At 38.9% G+C, this 19,180-nt stretch overlaps 1 protein-coding gene and 1 pseudogene across 1 annotated transcript in view; both read left to right on the forward strand.

Annotated features, from left to right (window-relative positions):
• The window catches only part of CCDC192 (coiled-coil domain containing 192), a 213,125-nt gene that overhangs the window by 70,364 nt on the left and 123,581 nt on the right, over window positions 1-19,180 (forward strand). The gene's annotated exons all lie outside the window — the stretch shown is intronic.
• Window positions 13,432-14,074, forward strand: LOC122217366 (annotated as a pseudogene).

The following is a 19,180-nucleotide window of genomic DNA, read 5'->3' on the forward strand; positions in this document are numbered from 1 at the left end:
AGCTATTGTTATAGATCATGAGGGCAGTTTAAAAGGTCCTATTATCTGTTTCCTGCCAGAGACAAGGGTAGTAATGGAGAACTAGGCACTGGGCTTGAAGGACCTGACAAAGGTTCCGCAAGTTCTGTTCTTCTTATTTGGGGTAAGAAGCTAATAACATTACTTAGCTTCACAGGGTGCTTTAAGAAGGTACAAATGTGTGAAGTGGGGTGATACACATAAAATAGCAACGTGCCTGACACATACAAAGGTTCAAAAAATTTATTAAAAGTTATTACAAAATGAACTGTTTCAGTAAAACTGATCCACAATTTTTATAGGGTTGTGGTTAATAACCTTATGGAACAAAGTACCTCATATTAGCCTACATTCAGTTTATTTTATAGGAAGTTAAAGAGAAAATTACTTTCTGAAGACAATCTTATATCCTATCAACATTTATTCAGCTCATTTCTTCCCCTGGTGAATGTCTTTTTAAGCCTTTGGTAGAAACATCTCCTTGTAATTTTTCTGTTTCTCTGTCTTTATCCAACATGATAAATATCTTAATAGTAGAGCCTGCATCTAATTCATGGTGTCTTCCCCATAGTATGTTCTCAATAAGTATGTGCTAAATGACTCAGTCAGTCAGTCAATGAGTGAATGGATGAATGAAAGTGGCAGAAAGTGGCAGATACTTCTTTCAATTCAAAAAGTATCATTTCAGGGCCCACAATTTCCAAAAGCAGATATCAGTTCTAGCCCCAGCCTACCTGGCCATTTCTACCAGAGAGCTCTGTGCTTAACTGTACTCTAGGGTCTAACCTGGAGTGTCACTCGATATCTCGCTTTAAAAAGCTTGGATGAGAGAAAGTATATCACAGGGTAGTGCCTGAAATATAGTTCATGTTTTCTTTTACAGAGCTACCCTAAAATTCTTCAAGTAAATGAGGTCAGCAGAGAGCCAAATCCTAGACTGTATCAAGTTGCCCTAGAATTGCTTTCATTGAATGTGGGAGAAGTGGTTTGACATGATGCTAATGACTTAGTTTTGGAAGATTTATAAAATGTCCCATTCCATAGAGTATCACCAGAAACACAGGTAACACAATGGCACTAAATTCATATCTTTCATTAATCGCTATGAATGTAAATGGACTAAATGCTCTAATAAAAAGATATTGGTTGTCAGAATGGATAAAAAAAACAAGATGCATCTATATGCTGACTATAAGAGACTCATTTTAGGCCTAAAGACACCTGCAGATTGAAGGTGAGGGGTTGGAACACCATCTATCATGCTAACGGACATTAAAAGAAAGCTGAAGTAGCCATACTTCTATCAGACAAACTAGCTTTTATTTATTTTTATTTTTTTAATGTTTTATTTATTTTTGAGAGACAGAGAGACAGAGTGTGAGCAGGAAAGGGTCAGAGAGAGAAGGAAACACAGAATCTGAAGTAGGCTCCAGGCTCTGAGTTTTTAGCACAGAGCCCAATGCAGGGCTCAAACTAATGAACCACAAGATCATGACCTGTGCTGAAGTTGGGCACTTAACTGACTGAGCCACTTGGGTGCCCCAGACAAACTAGATTTTAAAACAATGACTGTAGGTAGAGATGAAGAAGGGCATTATATCATAAAGAGGCATATCCATCAAGAAGACCTAACAATTGTATATATTTATGCCCCCAACCTGAAACACCAAATACATAAATTAATTACTAACAAACATAAACAAACTCATTGATAATAATACAATAATAGTAGGGGACTTTTACTCCCCACTTACAGCAATGGACAGGTCATCTAAGCAGAAAATCAACAAGAAAATAATGGCTTTGAATGACACAATGCCCCATACACAAAAATAAATTCAAGATGGATGAAAGAAGTAAATGTGAGACAGGAAACCATCAAAATCCTAGAGAACAAAGGCAGCAACCTTTTGACCTCAGCCACAGCAACCTCTTACTAGACACATCACCAAAGGCAAGGGAAACAAAAGCAAACATGAACTATTATGACTTCATCAAGATAAAAAGCTTCTGCACAGGGAAGGAAACAATCAACACAACTAAAAGGCAGACTATAGAATGGGAGAAAATATTTGCAAATGACATATCTGATAAAGGGTTAGTATCCAAAATCTATAAAGAACTTATCAAACTCAACACCCAAAAGACAAAAACAAATAGCCCAGTGAATAAATGGGCAGAAGACATGAATAGACACTTTTCCAAAGAAGACATCCAGATGGCTAACAGACACATGAAAAGATGCTCAACATCACTCATCATCAAGGAATACAGATCAAGACCATGATGAGATACCTCCTCACACCTGTCAGAATGGCTAAAATTAACAACACAAGAAACAACAGGTATTGGCAAGGATGCAGAGAAACAGGAACCCTCTTGCACTGTTGGTGGAGATGCAAACTGATACAGTAACTCTGTAAAACAGTATGGAGTCTCCTCAAAAAACTAAAAATGTAACTACCCTGCGATCCAGCAATCGCACTATTAGGTATTTACTCAAAGGATACAAGAATATAGATTTAAAGGGATACATGCACCCCAATGTTTATAGAAGCATTATCAACAACAGCCAAACTATGGAGAGAGCCCAAATATCCATAAACAGTAAGTGTATAAAGAAGATGTGTGTGTGTGTGTGTGTGTGTATAAAGTATTACTTGGCAGTCAAAAAGAATGAAATCTTTCTATTTACAATGATGTGGATAGAGATAGAATGTATTGTGCTAAGTGAACAAGTCAATCAGAGAAAGGCAAATACCATATAATTTCAGTCATATGTGGAATTTAAGAAACAAAACAGATAAACATATGGGAAGCGTGGGGAGGAAGAGAATAGAGGAAAACAAATCCCAAGAGACTCTTAATGACAGAGAACAAACTATAGGTTGACAGAAGGAGGTGGGTGGGAGATGGGATAAATGAGTGATGGGTACAAAGGAGGGCACCTGTTGTGATGAGCAGTGGGTATTGTATGTAAGTGATGAATCACTGAATTCTACACCTGAAACCAATATTGCAATAGACATTAACCAAATAAAATTTAAATTAAAAAAAAGAAAAATAAAGAAAATTGTCCTATCAAGTTTATTATTACTTGGTGTCAGACTGTTATTGAGGACATTTATTATTATATCAGAGAGTATGCCTTTCTGCTGTATGAATACTGGTATTTCACTAAGCACTGGGCTTGCTTTTACTCCATGGATCTTGTTTCTATAATGGTTATTTTAACTACCAAGAAAGTCTAGGGTCAAGTTATTTGTGCCTCATCTCTAACAAGTATTTAGGTAGGATGTCAGGACATGAACAATGTGAACCAAACTTCTCACTTGCCCCATCTTATTTTCTTGCCTTTAAATTCATTTAACTACATCTTTCAAATTTATTTTAGTGGCCTCTAATTTAATATATTTACCTTTTCAAGCTATTCTAAGTTTTTTCTGATATGCATGTTTACCAAGATAAATCAATGGATCATAAAGGAAGTAATCAGACTGATTGCAGAGTTGGCTCCATTGACTACACCGATCCAATAATATAAGTATTTTACTTAAATCTCTCAATGACTGCTTATTAACAATAACAGGGTATTGGCCATCATGTCAAGAAAGGACCTTGACCAGATCCCTACCACTTTTCTTTTGATGGTTTAACCTCCTGACCTTGTCCCCTGCCTTCTACTGACAATTGACATTCAGCAAGGACATGCTTTGAGGATCCGGGATTCACTCAAGATTCTCCTAGGTTCTAGGTTCCATCCCTTCCCAAGGTGGACCCTTCCCTGTGCTTCACCCCTTCCCAAGGTGGACCCTTCCCTGTGCTTCACCCACTGCATGCCTTTCAAAACCTGGGGTGCATCTCCCTCAAGTGACATGCTTCTCTTGACTCCTCAGGCAGAAACTGTCTTTTCTTCCAGTGCATATTCTACCGATCTTTTCTTTACTCTCTATTCCACCGTAATAGTTGAGTCCCCAAGTTCTGAGACTTGGCTTTAGTCTCACATAGTTCTTGATACAAAGTAAGTGTTCAGTAAATGCCTTGTTAAACAAATGACCAAGTAAATAAGAGAATCTATCTATGTGTATATGATAGTTGCTTCTCTATGTGCATTTTAGAAAACAAATGAAACAACAGCAAATTAAGCATGCTCCTCTAGTTGGCAGCAAATCATCTAGAAAAGATTCTAAGAAATTATTTATTAATAATATTACCCTATTTTCAAAAGGCAAGAAACAAAAACAAAAAATGTATCTCAAATGGATACGAATATTAAACTTTATGTTCTCCTGATATAATTTTATACTGTTATTAAACATTAACGATAATGTTTAATTTATACTTATTTATTTATACTCTATTTAACTTCAGTAAGAATTTGAGGTGGCCTATAATAAATGTATGTATGAAACAGATGTATTTTAAGTACATAAATAACTATAAATGAGAACATATTGAAATAAAATAGCAATGAAAGGAGAAAAAGTAGAACCTGCAAGTTTAAGTCATAACTTTCCATAGAGTATACTTGAAAGAAATATAACTATGCTGGTCTTAATGGTAAAGGCAAAATGGAGAAAATAACAGATGAGTAGTTCTTATTGTATTGGTGGAGGAGATATTACTAATTATTTTCTAGTGAGCTAATTCTGAAACGAGACTTTATGTTGGATTTCATGTAGGGAATACTGAGAGAGATAGTTAGGAGGCAAAAAATATCAGTAATCTCAAATCAACAAATGCAGTTATAAATTTTATGTGACTGTTTCTATGACCCACATCAAAAGAAGCCAAGGATATAACATGTAAATGGTTCAAGTAGTCTCTCCTCATTGTAGTTATAGTCTAGTTGGTATTGTGTGTTTTCTAAATCCCCAGCTATTTCTGATAATCCAGCAGTAACATACAACTACATTCAAAGGCCAAATAAGTAAAGCAAAAGAGGGAGTATGGCCAGAACAAGTCATGTGTGTCTGCAGGGTGCATATCATACATAAGAAGGAGAATAAAGCTCAACTTACCAAGTTTTTCAGAAGATGAAAGTCTAGATTTTTGTGGGAAAATTTTCCACTTGTAAATGTTGGCAACTAATTAAAATAAAATAGACTACTTTGTGTGGCAAATGAAACAGATTTATAGGTATCCTAAGTATGAACCTTACCTTGGATTTTGACTTTAAACAACTCTTTTCTTACATCTTTTCTATAATTTGAAAGATGTTCCCTACAGAGGACATGATTGTGTGGTGACTGTAGGTGGGAAGGAGTTAGTTTGTTTTTGTAGTTGTTGTTTTAACTAGTCAAATTTTATTACAACAATGCTACCTGTTGTCACAAATAGACCCCAGAATTTCAGTGGCTTAGCACAAGAGAAATTTCTTGCCTATTCAAGTTACATTCTATTGTGAGTACTCTTTTTGGTATGTAGGCTCTGCTCATTCATTGTTTTTCAGGGTCACTTGTTGAAAGACTGATGAAGCCCCTGACATCTTCCACATGTAGATTCTGATTACGATTTGGGATCGTCTCTATTCTAGTGGGCCAGAAGGGAGGAGATCATGGAGGTGTGTGCTTCAGAAGCTTATAATGGTCTACAGAGTAATCCCACCCCCACCCCCACCCCGCCCCTATCTTGTGGAGGATATGTTTAAAGACCACCCCCCCTCCCCACCGTAGATGCCTGAAATCACAGATAGTAATGAACTCTATATATACCACGTGTTTTTCTAATACGTACATACCTATGATAAAGTTTAATTTATAAATTAGGCATAGCAAGAGATAAACAACTAAATAGTTGTTAAATATTGATATTGTTAAATAGTTGATAAATAACTAATATTTAATAACTAATAAATAACTAATATTAACTAATAACTAATAATAACTAATAACTAAATATTGTTAAATAGTTGATAAATAACTAATAGTAAGAACAAGTGCAATAATATAATAAAAGTTATGTAAATATGGTTTCTCTTTCCCTCTCTCTCTCTCTCAAAATGCCTTATGGTACTGTACTCCCTCTTCTTGTAATGATGTGAGCTGATAAAATGCCTCCATGATGAGATGAAGTGAAGTAAATGGACATGGGCATTGTGATGTAATGTCAGGTTCCTCCTGACCTTCTGACAATATGTCAGAAGGAGGATCAGCTGCTTTGAGACCATGGGTGGCCACAGGTGACAGAAACCATGGAAAACAAAACCACAGATACGGGGGAACTACAAAACTGCAAGTGGTGTACCTCACTTCTGCTCACGTTCATTGGCTAATGCTTAGTTGTGAGGCCACAGTAATTGCAGGGGATGCCAGGAAAGGTAGTCTGGCTGTACACCCAGGAAGAAGTGGGAGGTATGGATCATATTCTGCCACACCAGTGTTTAAGTCATTTGTCTTCACCTGGATCTGTAAGTATTTATAATTGGACCCCAGAGGAATCAGATTTGGTTCATTATTATTACTACTACCACTACTATCACCAACCCGGGTAAAAGTTGAGATTAAAGTTTATGCAATAAATACCAGACAATCAAAAAGTCTGAAAAGAAGGTACAATTTGCCTCCGTGTCTAATTTCACGATGTTCAATGTACAAAATACAACTTTTTTTTTTTTTTTTTTTTTTTTTGCTTAAATAAAATCAAGTCTGATTCAGGCCCCTACTGTGATTGTTAGCCAGAAATTTGGTCTCCGTTATTGTTAGGAAGAATGGTCTTCTTTCCTCCCTGAGGTTTGCACAGGTACCCCAAGGATTTTACTATCCAAAGTGGAGAGGGGACTGACACTATATTCTAGTGCATTGTGGCTGCTATTTTTCTGTTCTGAATGCCTATGGACCCATTCAAAGACCTATGGTTCTTGTCGTTCAGTGCTAAGTTTTAACAGAAGATTTGTGGGAACTCTTGTGCTATATATAGCACTCAGAGCCAAGTCTCCCTTGGCACACCTGCCTATTTGAGGTCATATTACCCAAAGGACCTAGGTAGAAGTGGAGTACTCTCCCTGCCATCTGAAGAACACCCAATACCTCACCCTCTTTGTTTTGGATGAATCAACTTCCTGCTCTCAGGTTTGTTTATTTTCTTTTCCATTTCAAAGCACCAGATTCCACTCCTTTTCTACTTGAGATATTTTTAGGTTCTTTTATTAATGAGACCAGGCTTCTTAACCAAAAGCTTTCCAGATGCTCAAAACTTCATCAATGCATGTTAACTTCCTCTCTTTCTATAGTGATCAAGGGTATTGTCGGTGTTGGCATAGTGGTGACTTCTCTTTATGAGACTGAATGAATTTTCAGTTTGGATTTATTGAAATTTATAGACTATCTAAGAGTTATAGGGAAATGTATATTTGGATAGTTAAGTAGAAAAGTCGTGAATTGTGTAGTTCACTTTGTTGCTAAATGTGAAGAAGTATGATGATTACTAATTAAAATAAAATCTGAACTGTTAACTGTAGCTGTTAGCACTGAAATTGATTTTGACTATTCATTCGTATCTCAGATAGTTTCTAATCCCCGAGATTAGTCTTTCAACATTCCTAGGTATACTAGGCATTAACATCCAAAAGAGAAAATGTGAGCTCTCACACCAATCATGAGGTGTGATAGAGTCACCAGCAAGGTCTAAGAAGAGAGAGAGAGAGAGAGACAGAGAGAGAGACAGAGAGAGAGAGAGAGAGAGGATAAGCACCCATGCTTCTCTCCTCAACTTCTCCTTTACATGACCCACACACTCCTCCTCCCTCCAATAAATTGGGTATGTTGGCTAAATATTCAAGAAATGCTTAAGCATCACCTGCTTCTGTAAGGACTTTTTCCCACTGCACAATCAGAACAGACTACCTGGGATTAGGACACCACTCTATTAGCTTTCTAGTCATGTTACCTTGGGTAAGTTGCTTGATCTCCATGAGTCTCAACTCCTACCACTTCAAAAGGGTTATAATAAATGAACCTAGCTCATGAAATTGTCGTCAGGATTAATAGAGTTAGTGTCATATTTAGAAAATTCTTAGATCAGTAACTGCCATGCTGTAAATTTTATATAAGTGCTTGCTAACTAACAAAACACAACAAAAACAACACCAGCATCAAAAAATGAAAACAAAAAACAAAACCCAGCGAACATTCTTCTGGCTTCTTCAGTGCTAAATTTTAATGGCATTCTTGGTGGGAAAATTCAGCATCCTGTTTAGCTATAAAATGGAATAATCATAGAACCCAACTTAATAGGGTTATTGAGAGGACAAAATAAGTTGATAAAAGAAAAGGACTTAGAATTGTGCCTATGGCATAGCCCACCCTCATTAAGGTTGACGTTAATTACTGCACCTGCTCTTGCTGATTATCCTATCATTACTTGCAATATATGCTTTTGACATTTATCTAACAGTACCAGAATCCATTTTGTTGAGTTTAACTCTTAAGTACTCCATGGTATTCACAATAAATATATGTCTCTGTTGACCCAAAGAAGTGTTAATGCATATAAGAACTTTTTCTTGGGGTGCTGGGGTGGCTCATTCGGTTGGCTGAGTGGCCGACTCTTGATTTTGGCTCAGGTCATCATCCCAGGGTCATGGGATGGAGCCCTGTGACAGACTCTGTGCTGAGCATGGAGCCTGCTTAAGATGCTCTCTCCCCCTGTGCCCTACCTCCGCACATGCACACGTGTGTGTGTGTGTGTGTGTGTGTGTGTGTGCATGTCCATGAAAAAAAGAACTTATTCTTACAAGGACTTGTGAGAACTTATTCTTTGTGCATGAGGAGGGCATGTAGGAGACCCTCTTCATGCGCCTAGAGAAGCCCAGAGGAACTAATACAGACATTTCTGTTCATCATTGCTTGAGCAAGAACACAGTGATTGTGTTAGGCAGATGTCAATGCCACAGGGAATGGAAAACTACTGCTGAGAAGTGTTGCAACTGGAAAAGATCATCTATGAAGCTTAGAGGCGATTCTGACCACACTCTTGTCTCTCCACCTTTGACTTTCTAACCTTTACTTTCTCAGCCCCCAAGGAAATGCCATCCTACCTGATTCTGTCCAATTCTTGCTTGACCCCTTAAGGAAAAAATCCCAACTGGGAGTTTTGAGTATGCATATTCCTCCTGTGTAGTGCTAAATGAAATGCAACTGGTTTAGCCAAAGTTTCTTTGACATTCATTTTTGGATGCACATTTCTGGAAACATTAATGTAAATCTAGTGGGAAAACCAGTGGAGGGGAGAGGAGAGTCAGTGAGCACAAACCTTTTTGATGTTATATTCTTTACTTTCCTGATTTCACCAGTTGGCCTTGTTTTAGTCTGTCCTTATTCTGTTTAGCCTTCCCTTTCTCAGAAACTGCCAAGAATTCCTCTAGAACAGAAGCACCCACAATTGAGTTGAATGAGAAACCTCAGAATTATTAACAATTTACTTTTTAAACATAAATTTTAATATAGTTTCCTAGAAATTACTGATGATGTCAATAGCCTATTTTGAAAAATAAAAAAGGGAAGTTGTTTCTAATTTTAAGTGGTAATTAAAGTAACTGCTTATGTGCAGATGTTTATCATTCGTAATGTTTCACATATAAATAATTTTATCTTTTGCCCAATCTCTTCCCTTTGTTTTAAATGTCATTAATTGAGAGCTGACATAAACCCCACTGGGAGATTGCAGGGAAGAAAAAATGTCCAGGAGAGTTCTCTTTAGCCTTTATAAATGAAAAGGTATTGTCATAGCCTTGGAACCTGTAACAACAATTAGCAACCATATAAATAAATGATTTACACAGACTCATCTAAATGGGTGTGATTTCTCCAAGAAGGATAACCAGGCCACAGAGTTTCTAAATGGTTTAGGTATGAGTCATTTCAAAAATGAAACCTAAAATAATAACTCCACACCTTTTAAACTTTTTTCATTAAAAATGTATGGCAATATTGTGTTACAGGATCTAAGGAGGACTTGAGCTTCTCATAGAAAGGATACAACTAAGTCACAAGACTTCAGGAAGAGGTTAGGGAATATAAAACCATAAGAAATAGTTATTAATTGTTCATTCTTCAACTATTTTTGTTAATCGTACAAGCCAGTCTCATATGCTTCGGGCTTCATAGGTGCAGGGAGCCCTGGTTGCGAATTGTTATGGTTTGTCCTCATGGAAGAACTGGTTAAGAGGAAGGATTCAGAGAAGCAGGAGGAGGAGGCTTGGCGATCAAACAGGGAGGCTTTTGCTGGCCTTGGGGAAAATGCATCATACACCAGGGTAGAAGTGGGGGCCAGAACAATGCATACAGTCAGACTGGAAACTCTGAGGATGGAATAGGTGGAAATGAGAATGGGAGGCATTATTTTGCTTTGCAGAATTGCTAATGAGAATACAACTAGATGTTTACATTAAGTGTTAAAAACAAGTTATGTCCAGCTTGAGCTCATGGGAATGTTTCCCCCTCAACAGTATTCCATGCCTGAAACACACTCATCCCCAGAGATAGAGCTCATGCAGTAACCAAAGTAATTAAAGAGCTGGATCACGGTAACCCTTAAAGGGCCGCTATGTTCAGCTAGTCACTGTTGTAGATAAAAGTTACCCTGGATGGAAACCTAGGATTGAAGTGGATTTTAGCCTGACCAACTAGCATGTTAAATGCTCAGAGATGTATGATTTGGACAAGGTCAAAGTTTAGTTGATGAGGGACTCAGAGGATGCTTCCATGACCTCTCCAAAAGTGTGCTCCCTAGGGCATTAATTTGCCATTTGGCCATAGATCTTAGGATAAGTAAGAACTTAGTCTTCAAAATGACTTCCTAGCAAATTGATCTTTTGCTGGTCGGTTTCAAGTCTGACCCCTTTGGAAATTCATGCCAATGAGATCACATGCTACTTGGCTCCTACTGCTCTCCCATTTATGTCTTATGTTATCTGTGTGGCCTCAAACAGAATTAAGGATAAACAACCATATTCAAAATCTTCTTTAAGTATGGCAAATTCATTTTATTAAGATGCTTTCATTTTGATTCCTCTTCATGGATGGGTTTTTATTTGTTTTATTTTTATGTCTGAGACCATGATCTGAGAAAACTTTTAGCCTAAAAACATAATTTCCTACAGCCTTATGAATAAATATTATGACAACAGGGTCTCTCTTCTCGCAATGCCCACATGTCACCCTAAAAATGCATGGTAGTAAGACTTCAGGCTAGTGTTTCTCACTCTGAAATGGTATGTTCACAGGTGTATTCTTAGGCTCATATGGTATATGCATATGCCATGTGCCTTGGAAGCTATTGTATCATCATCTTCAATATATTTTAGGAAGAGCTGATTGATATTTTTGACATTTTCTGTGGACTGTCACACATGCCAAAGCAAAATAAACCTAAGGTAGATAAAGGGAAAATACCAGAACATCAACTGAAATACTACCTTCCTCCTCCTGGATTTCATTTCTGAATGCCTTAAGAGACTCCAAAGGTGGTACATAAGGCTAGATCAGTGCAGTAGTCCATTTGAGGATGGAGGGGGGTGGAGAGATAATGAGGTTTAACATAATTTCCATATACTGACAGGTTCCTGCATGGAATTTACCTTTAGCATCACAAAAACTATGTCCTTATAGGCCTTCTACATTGCCCACTGGAGTCTGGGGAGTGTCTATATAGAAAAGTATAAGAAGGAATTTGTCAAAATCAATGGTTCAGCATATTCTTATCAGATGTTATTAACTGCAAAACATGTCCATACAAAGTTCAAAAATCACAGATTTATATTTTTTCTCAAAACTTTCCATCCATCATTGATGCTCAGATATAGCAATTAGACAATGCATTTTAAGGCCATTGTGGTACATTCCATATGTGTTTGAGAAAGGTAGTGGGTCAAGGAGGGTGATTAAGAGATAAGACAACCTGAACTTATAAGCCTGATGGACTGGGCAAAGAAATCATGATTCAGAGTTAGTGGTCAGCTGAGAGTATCTCAGAAATCAATATACTGTTGTGTGGATTAATACTTTACTAGTGTCAAACATCACAATCACAATCATTCAGATTGCACCTGTGAAATTTTTTATATTCTGAGAGATAAAGAGTATTTGTCAACTTAAGCCATGCAAACAAGGGCTTTTCTGCAAAAGAGGTCTGTCATGGCCCTAAAGCTAATCAGTGAATTAGGGGGCAATCTTCTCCTAACAGTTCAACACCAACAGGGTTTCTAAGGTAGAGTCCTGTGATAGCAATCCTACTCTCATTTAACAGAAACACATTCTAATGAATTTAAGCAAAAAAAGAATTAACTGAAGATCAGGAGTAACTCCCAAGACTCTCCGGAAGGTTCTCTCCAGAGGACCAGGCTTGGAAACTAAAGTTGGGGATGATGCTCTAATCGTACCACAGAACTGTCCCAGTGGAAGTGTCCACCACTGCATCACCCCACCTAGTAACTCTGAGGCCAGCCCTAGAAGCTTCCAGTAGAACCTCCTTCTGTACAGGATATTTCTGCTGTGAGTGGAGGGCATCTGAAACGGTTCTGACATGAATTGTGGCATGAATGCTTCTAACTGGTGAAGAGGAGGTCTCAAGTCTGACTTGAGGGTGCAAGGAAAGTGGCAAGAGAATTTTAGATTTCCAGCTTGAGGTGAAGACCCATAAAGTTGGGAAACTTCTACCCTAAGGAAATTGTTCAAAATGCCTGAAAGGCAAAAAGAATAGCACAACACCTGCCAAACCCAGAATCTGGGTCCTTCGGCGGGCTTAACTAGGTCAGCTGTTGGTTCTGAGACACAAAGAAATTGAGGGAGATTCAACCATAGCCTGGGAAAAGTGATTGAGTTACTCCTTGCTGTTTGTTTCTTTAAATCTTGTCCTTTGCTATGCCTGAATTTAATCTGTTAAAGAAAGGCAACAGTATGATATTATCAGTTATTTATATTAATTTAGTAGTTACCAGTTTGGTAACAGCCCTAAAAAGAGATGAGGTACTGATTCATGCTACAAGAAGGATGAACTTTGAAAACACTATGCTCAATGACAAATGAGCCAAGAATATACACTGCAGGAAAAGACAGTTTCTTCAAAAAATGGTGCTGGGAAAGATAGACAACTACATGTAAAAGAATGAAACTGGACCACTTTCTAACACCATACCTACACAAAAAAAACTCAAAATGGATTCAAGACCTAAATTCCTGAGAGATCTGGAATTCGTAAAAATCCTAGAAGAGGACACAGGCAGTAATTCCTCTGACATTGGCCACAGCAACATTTTTGTAGCTATGTCTCCTAAGGCAAGGAAACAAAAGCAAAGGCTACATCAAAATAAAATTTTTTTTGTACAGCAACGGAAACCATCAATGACACAAAATGGCAACCTACTGAATGAAGGTTTGCAAAATCATTTGCAAATAATATATCCTGTAAGGGGTTAATATCTAAAATATATAAAGAATGTATACAACTCAACAGTGAAAAAATAAACAACTAGATGATTAAAAAGCGAGCATGGGTCATGAGGCCAGGAATCACCTCCAGGTCTGCTGTCTGTCCATGTGGCTCGCCTGCCCTCCCAGCATCCCTCACCACTGCAGTCTTAGAACGTGCAGGTGGAGACTATCTCCCCCAGAGATGGGCTACTGTCCCAAAGCATGGCCAGACCTGTGTGGTGCACGACACAGGGATTCTTGAAGATAGAAAGAAATTTGATCCCTTCCAGAACAGAAAGAAGCACTTTAAGTTTATGCTAGGGAAGCAGGAGGTGATCTGAGGCTAGAAAGAAGGCGTTGCCCCCGTAAGTATGGGTCAGAGAGCCAAAATATCTCCCCAGACTATGACTACAGTGCTCCTAGGCACCCAGGCATCACCCCACCAAATGCCACTCTTGTTTTTGTCCTTGACATGGAGCTTCTGAAATTGGAATGACAGGAATGGCATCTTCTCTGAGCACCCCATTCTTGGATGTGCCATGGAGGGATGTGGTGCCTCCAGAGGTGCACACACGAATCTGCCAGTCGTGTGGAGCTTTTCCTGATTGTTCCACTACATTTCTTTCTTTCTTTCTTTCTTTCTTTCTTTCTTTCTTTCTTTCTTTCTTAAATTTTTTTAATGCATGTTTATTTTTGAGACAGAGAGAGAGCATGAGCAGGGGAGGGGCAGAGAGAGAGGGAGACACAGAATCCGAAGCAGGCTCCAGGCTCTGAGCTGTCAGCACAGAGCCCGACGCAGGGCTCGAACCCACGGATGGTGAGATCATGACCTGATCCGAAGTCGGACGTTTAACCGACTGAGCCACTCAGGCGCCCCATCCACTACATTCTTTAGATAAGCATTGATACCGAATGAAAGTGTTCTGTCCCCATCGCTTTGCTCTTTCTCTTTCTCCTCATACGTGTGTTGACCTAAACTATATGCCATGAACCTCAAGTTATTCATTTTATTTCATTTTCTTGTTGGGGTGAAGTTTCAGTTTCAGTCTTTTAGATCTAGGTTTCCATTTAAGTATTAGTCAAGTATTAACAGCACAAGTAATGGGTTAACTTCAGAATAGAAATTGGTGGGGGAAGGAGGATGCAAGAATCTTTATTTTATTTTGTTTTTCTGGGTGAAATTTTTATCTATTATTCATTAAACATTCTTGCTGCTGCCATACAAAGCTGTAGTAGATTTTGAGATGCTGTTGAGGGACAAATTCCTCTTTAAGTTGACAGATGTACATAGGTTGAATTAAAAGCCCTACCCAAAACTGAAGCAGAGAGGGGGAGAGCCTTTGCCTCCATTGCCCCACCCGAGCCTCCCCTTAAACTCTGCCTTTTTTTCTTTAAAGTTTATTTATTTATTTTGATAGAAAGAGAGAGAGAGATGGAGGCAGGGAGGGGCAAAAAGAAGGAATGAGAGAATTCCAAGCAAGCTCTGTATTCTCAGCTTGGAGCCGGTCATGGGGCTCAATCTCACGGACCATGAGATCATGACCTGAGCCTAAAGCAAGAGTCAGATGCTTAAGTGACTGAGCCATCTAAGTGCCCCAAACGCTCTGCCTTTTGAAGACAGATAGTTCTCACTGCAATGTTGGAAACTACACGGATTTGCACCCTGGCCTGCAGGGAACTCTGAAGCTGCCTTTGTGGCCTCACTTTTTGTTTTATCTCCCACCTTGTGGTTTTTCTAATGGATATTCAGGACTTTTGTAATCTTGTAGCTATCCAAGCTCTGCTTCCTAAATTTTAAGAACTTAATCGAAAGTTTAAATTGAAGGTGCTGTTTGTAGACACTTAACACCCGATGAAAGCCCAGCCATCCTGACACACCCTTGAGTGTTGTCTTGAGAAAATGATGCTGGTCATCACAGCTTCAGTATCTCCTGGTTTTTGATATTCAGCTCCCCCTGCTGATTTCAGTGTTTCTTGGCTTTTCCTCCCCCTCTCAACACTTTGCTCTCCCTTGTAATGATTTGGTGAGGAAAATTTTTGCTGCCTACCTCCCACACCCACCTCCCTGAACTACACACGAGTTTCAAGTTTTAATTACCACTATAAAAGTGCTTTATTCTGCTTTTCTCAAAAACAAACCAAAAAACAAACAAACAAGCAAAAAAACCTGGGCAGAGGCCCTAAACACACATTTTGCCAGAGAACACATAGAGATGGCCAAGAGACACATGAAAAGATGCATAACATCACCAATCATGAGGGAAATCCAAACAAAAACCACGAGATATCACATTATACTTGTCAGACTGGCTAAAATCAAAAAGACAAGAAATAACAAGTGTTGGTGAGGATGTGGAGGAAAACGAACGCTCATACACTGTTGGCGGTAATATAAATTAGCATAGCCACTGTTGAAAACAATATGGAGATTCCTTGAAAAACTAAAAATAGAGATACCATATAACCCAATAATTCTACTAATGAGTATTTACTCAAAGAAAACAAAAACAGTAATTCAAAAAGATTTATGCATGCCAATGTTTATTACAGCATTGTTCATGATAGCTAAGATATAGAGGCAACCTAAGTGTCCACTGATATATGTCTCTCTCTCTCTCTTTCTCCCTCCCTCCCTCCCTCTGTCTCTGTCTCTCTCTCTCACACACACACACACATGCACACACACACAATGGAATATTACACAGCTATAAGAAAGGATGATGGATGGACGGGTGTTGTGCTAAGTGAAATAAGTCAGACCGAGACAACTACCATGTGATTTTACTTACATGTGTAATCTAAAAAGCAAAACAAATGAGTAAACAAAGAAAAAGCAGAATCAGACCTATAAACACAGAGAACAAACTGATAAGTGTCCAGAGGGAAGGGAAAGAGGGTGATGGGCAAAATAGCTGCAGGAGAGTTGGAGATACTGACTTCCCACTCCGGAATGGGTAAGTCATGGGAATAAAAGGCACAGCATAAAGAATGTACTCAATGACACTGTCATAGTCTTGGGTGGGGCAGATGGTAGTTACACTTGTGGTGAGCCCAACATAATGTAAAGGGCTATGTACTGACATCATCCTACATATAACCCAAATTCAGAACCACTGCTTTAAGAAAGAGGCTAACCATACCTAGGATATATTGCACATTATGCCATATGGGATGATGGCAATCATCAAAAATTACTGTAAGAACTCAGAGGAACCATCCCTTACCCAGGCTGGAGATGAGGATTCCTCAGGGAAGCCTTCAGGCATGGCGTGATAGCTGAGTTGACGATTCCAATATGGGGAAGTGAATGACGATTCCAAAATGGCCAAGTGAAAATGGAGGTGAGCACGAGAGAGATCTAAGCAGAGGGAGCAGCCTATTCAGAGGCAAGGAGAGGTGAAAGATCCTGTGTTATCTTGAGGAAAGGAATAAGTCAAAGAGTACAAGACACATGTCATCTATTTTGTAGCCAGTGACAGCCACCGGAAGTTTCCTCTGAAACCAACTGGAGCTGGAAGTACCAGTACTTTCAGGTCACAGCATCTTCTGATTTTCTTGCATTTGAGCAAAGGTGGCAATATCCTACCACTTTGCGTATGAACTAACAGTGGAAAGGGACAATCCAGCAGTGCTGGGCTGTTCCAGGGAGGTTATTAGCAGTTGCAAGGCATCCTGGAGTTGTTTGTTTTGTAAAATAGTTAATACGCATCTACTCGTATCAGGTGCAGGTGCACAGCCACTTTTCCAGAACTGTTTAAGCCCATGGCACCAGGTAAAAATCCTCTACTGTCCCTAAATAAAGTAACCACTGAACAGCAGGAAGGGAATAAACTAGGCAATTACTAGAAAACAAACTGAAAAGGAGTTTCCTACAGAGCAAGAGGTGTCTCTTTCTTTCTTATCGTCAAAAGAACTTTGGGAGTTGGAGAGTTACCACCTAATTATGTCAACAGACCCTGCCTTTAGGGCTCGGCCCTGGACTCTTAGTATCTTTCAAGTGTGATTGCTATACAAATACAGGTGGTTCTCGGGTAGGGTAAACAATGCGCGTGTTATTTCCAGAGGAATATTTGAAGTTGCAGGGAGATTGCCTTTATCTCACGTGGTGTAGTCATTGGTATGATAATCCATATTCTCTTTTATTGAGGCTGGGTGGTCACTTCTATAACGTAACTTTAAAGATCTGAAGTGGAAGAAGCTTACTTCTTGGCAAATATTTAACTCTACAGTGAAAGTTAGCAAAGGATCCAGGCCTTCTGATGGTTGTTTCTTTTTAGATATATTCATAGTATGTGTATATTGTATACGGCCTCATGCCCGCTGATACCTTTTCACAAAGACGTTTACTCTCTGCTTGGATCCCCAGAACTTATAGGGAGATTCAACAGCTGGTCTAAGAGTGAAAAGTCACTGGTGTCATACCTGGAGTATGTGGAACGATGGTTAGGCTCCAGTTCCTCAGCACAGATGAATAGTCCATTGTCTATGAGGTGTTTATACTCAGTCGGGCAACCTTCATCTCCATTTTCTGGGAAACTTTTATCCTTTTTTGTTTTTACAAAATATTTTAAATATTTTTTATTTCACATGTATATGTACACACACACACACACACACACACACACACACGTCAGGCAGGCAAAGGACTTCTTGCAGTGTTGAAGGATACTGAGGGCTAGTGGCGTGCTAGTGAATGTTTAACAACCAGCTCCCTGGAGTTCTGGAGGAACCCTGATTCCCAGTGCTGGCCTATCTCAGTGGTTTACTTCCTCCCGCCATGGCCCTTTTTAAGCTACTGCTGTTAGATCAACCAGCTCCCAACTTTCCTGAAATTCTGACAACTTGCTCTCACATGCCTGTATGAGCTGCCTCCACAATGTCACAGACGGAGGCTATGGTACTGAGAGTAGAAAGGGCTGTGGCTTGTATAGGGCATCCTGGGGCTGTTAGAGAGATTCATTTAAAGACCAGCCTCTTTTTTAAGAAATCCAAAGAGTTATCTTAACTCCTTTTCTTGATCCACAGTTGACAAAAGATTGGAGAACTCATTTTTCTAATGATCCCATGAATCTCTTCTAAATTCTGCAATTAATGTGGAGTTGGCAAACAGGTTTTCACAGACTTGATGTGTTTATCTCCATTTTATTAGTGTTGAATCTAACTTTGTCCAAGAATCCCACAGTAGGTCATAAAACCCAGCTCAAATTGATTGTCCCTGACATCTGGAATTTGGAGTTACCGAGAAGAAAGAACGTGAGAGATCAAATACCTACTCAGGTGGTCCTCAAGTCCACTGATGTCTGAAGAAGCTTTTCTAATGGGTGACAAGTTTTCTCGATGGCAGAATGCAACTGCCAGAAAAGCCTTCAGATACAAGATGATACTCAGAAACCATGGAACCGAAGGGCTAACAGTCAATTATGAATCTTTCTGTTAACTTAATTTTAAGATAATAAGTATTTCCTAAGCTCTCTTGGCTGCCTTGGTTTCAAAGGACAGTAGGATGATTTAAAGGCATTAAAATCCAGAGACAAGTCAATCATTACTAGATGCTGGCATGTGCCAGAGGCACCTGTGAAACAATTGTCTTGTTACTTTTTCCTTAAAGACCAAAGACAACATTCTAGACTTGGGAGGACCCTGCCTTGGAAAGATAATCAAGAAACAATGACTGACAACTGTTTGTCCTTCTCAGAGTGAAGAACTTTCACTTTGTGCTTGGGTACATTAATTAGTTTCGGTTACACCCTTTG

The sequence above is a fragment of the Panthera leo genome, chromosome A1 (assembly GCF_018350215.1).
Source record: "Panthera leo isolate Ple1 chromosome A1, P.leo_Ple1_pat1.1, whole genome shotgun sequence".
Classification (NCBI taxonomy): domain Eukaryota; kingdom Metazoa; phylum Chordata; class Mammalia; order Carnivora; family Felidae; genus Panthera; species Panthera leo.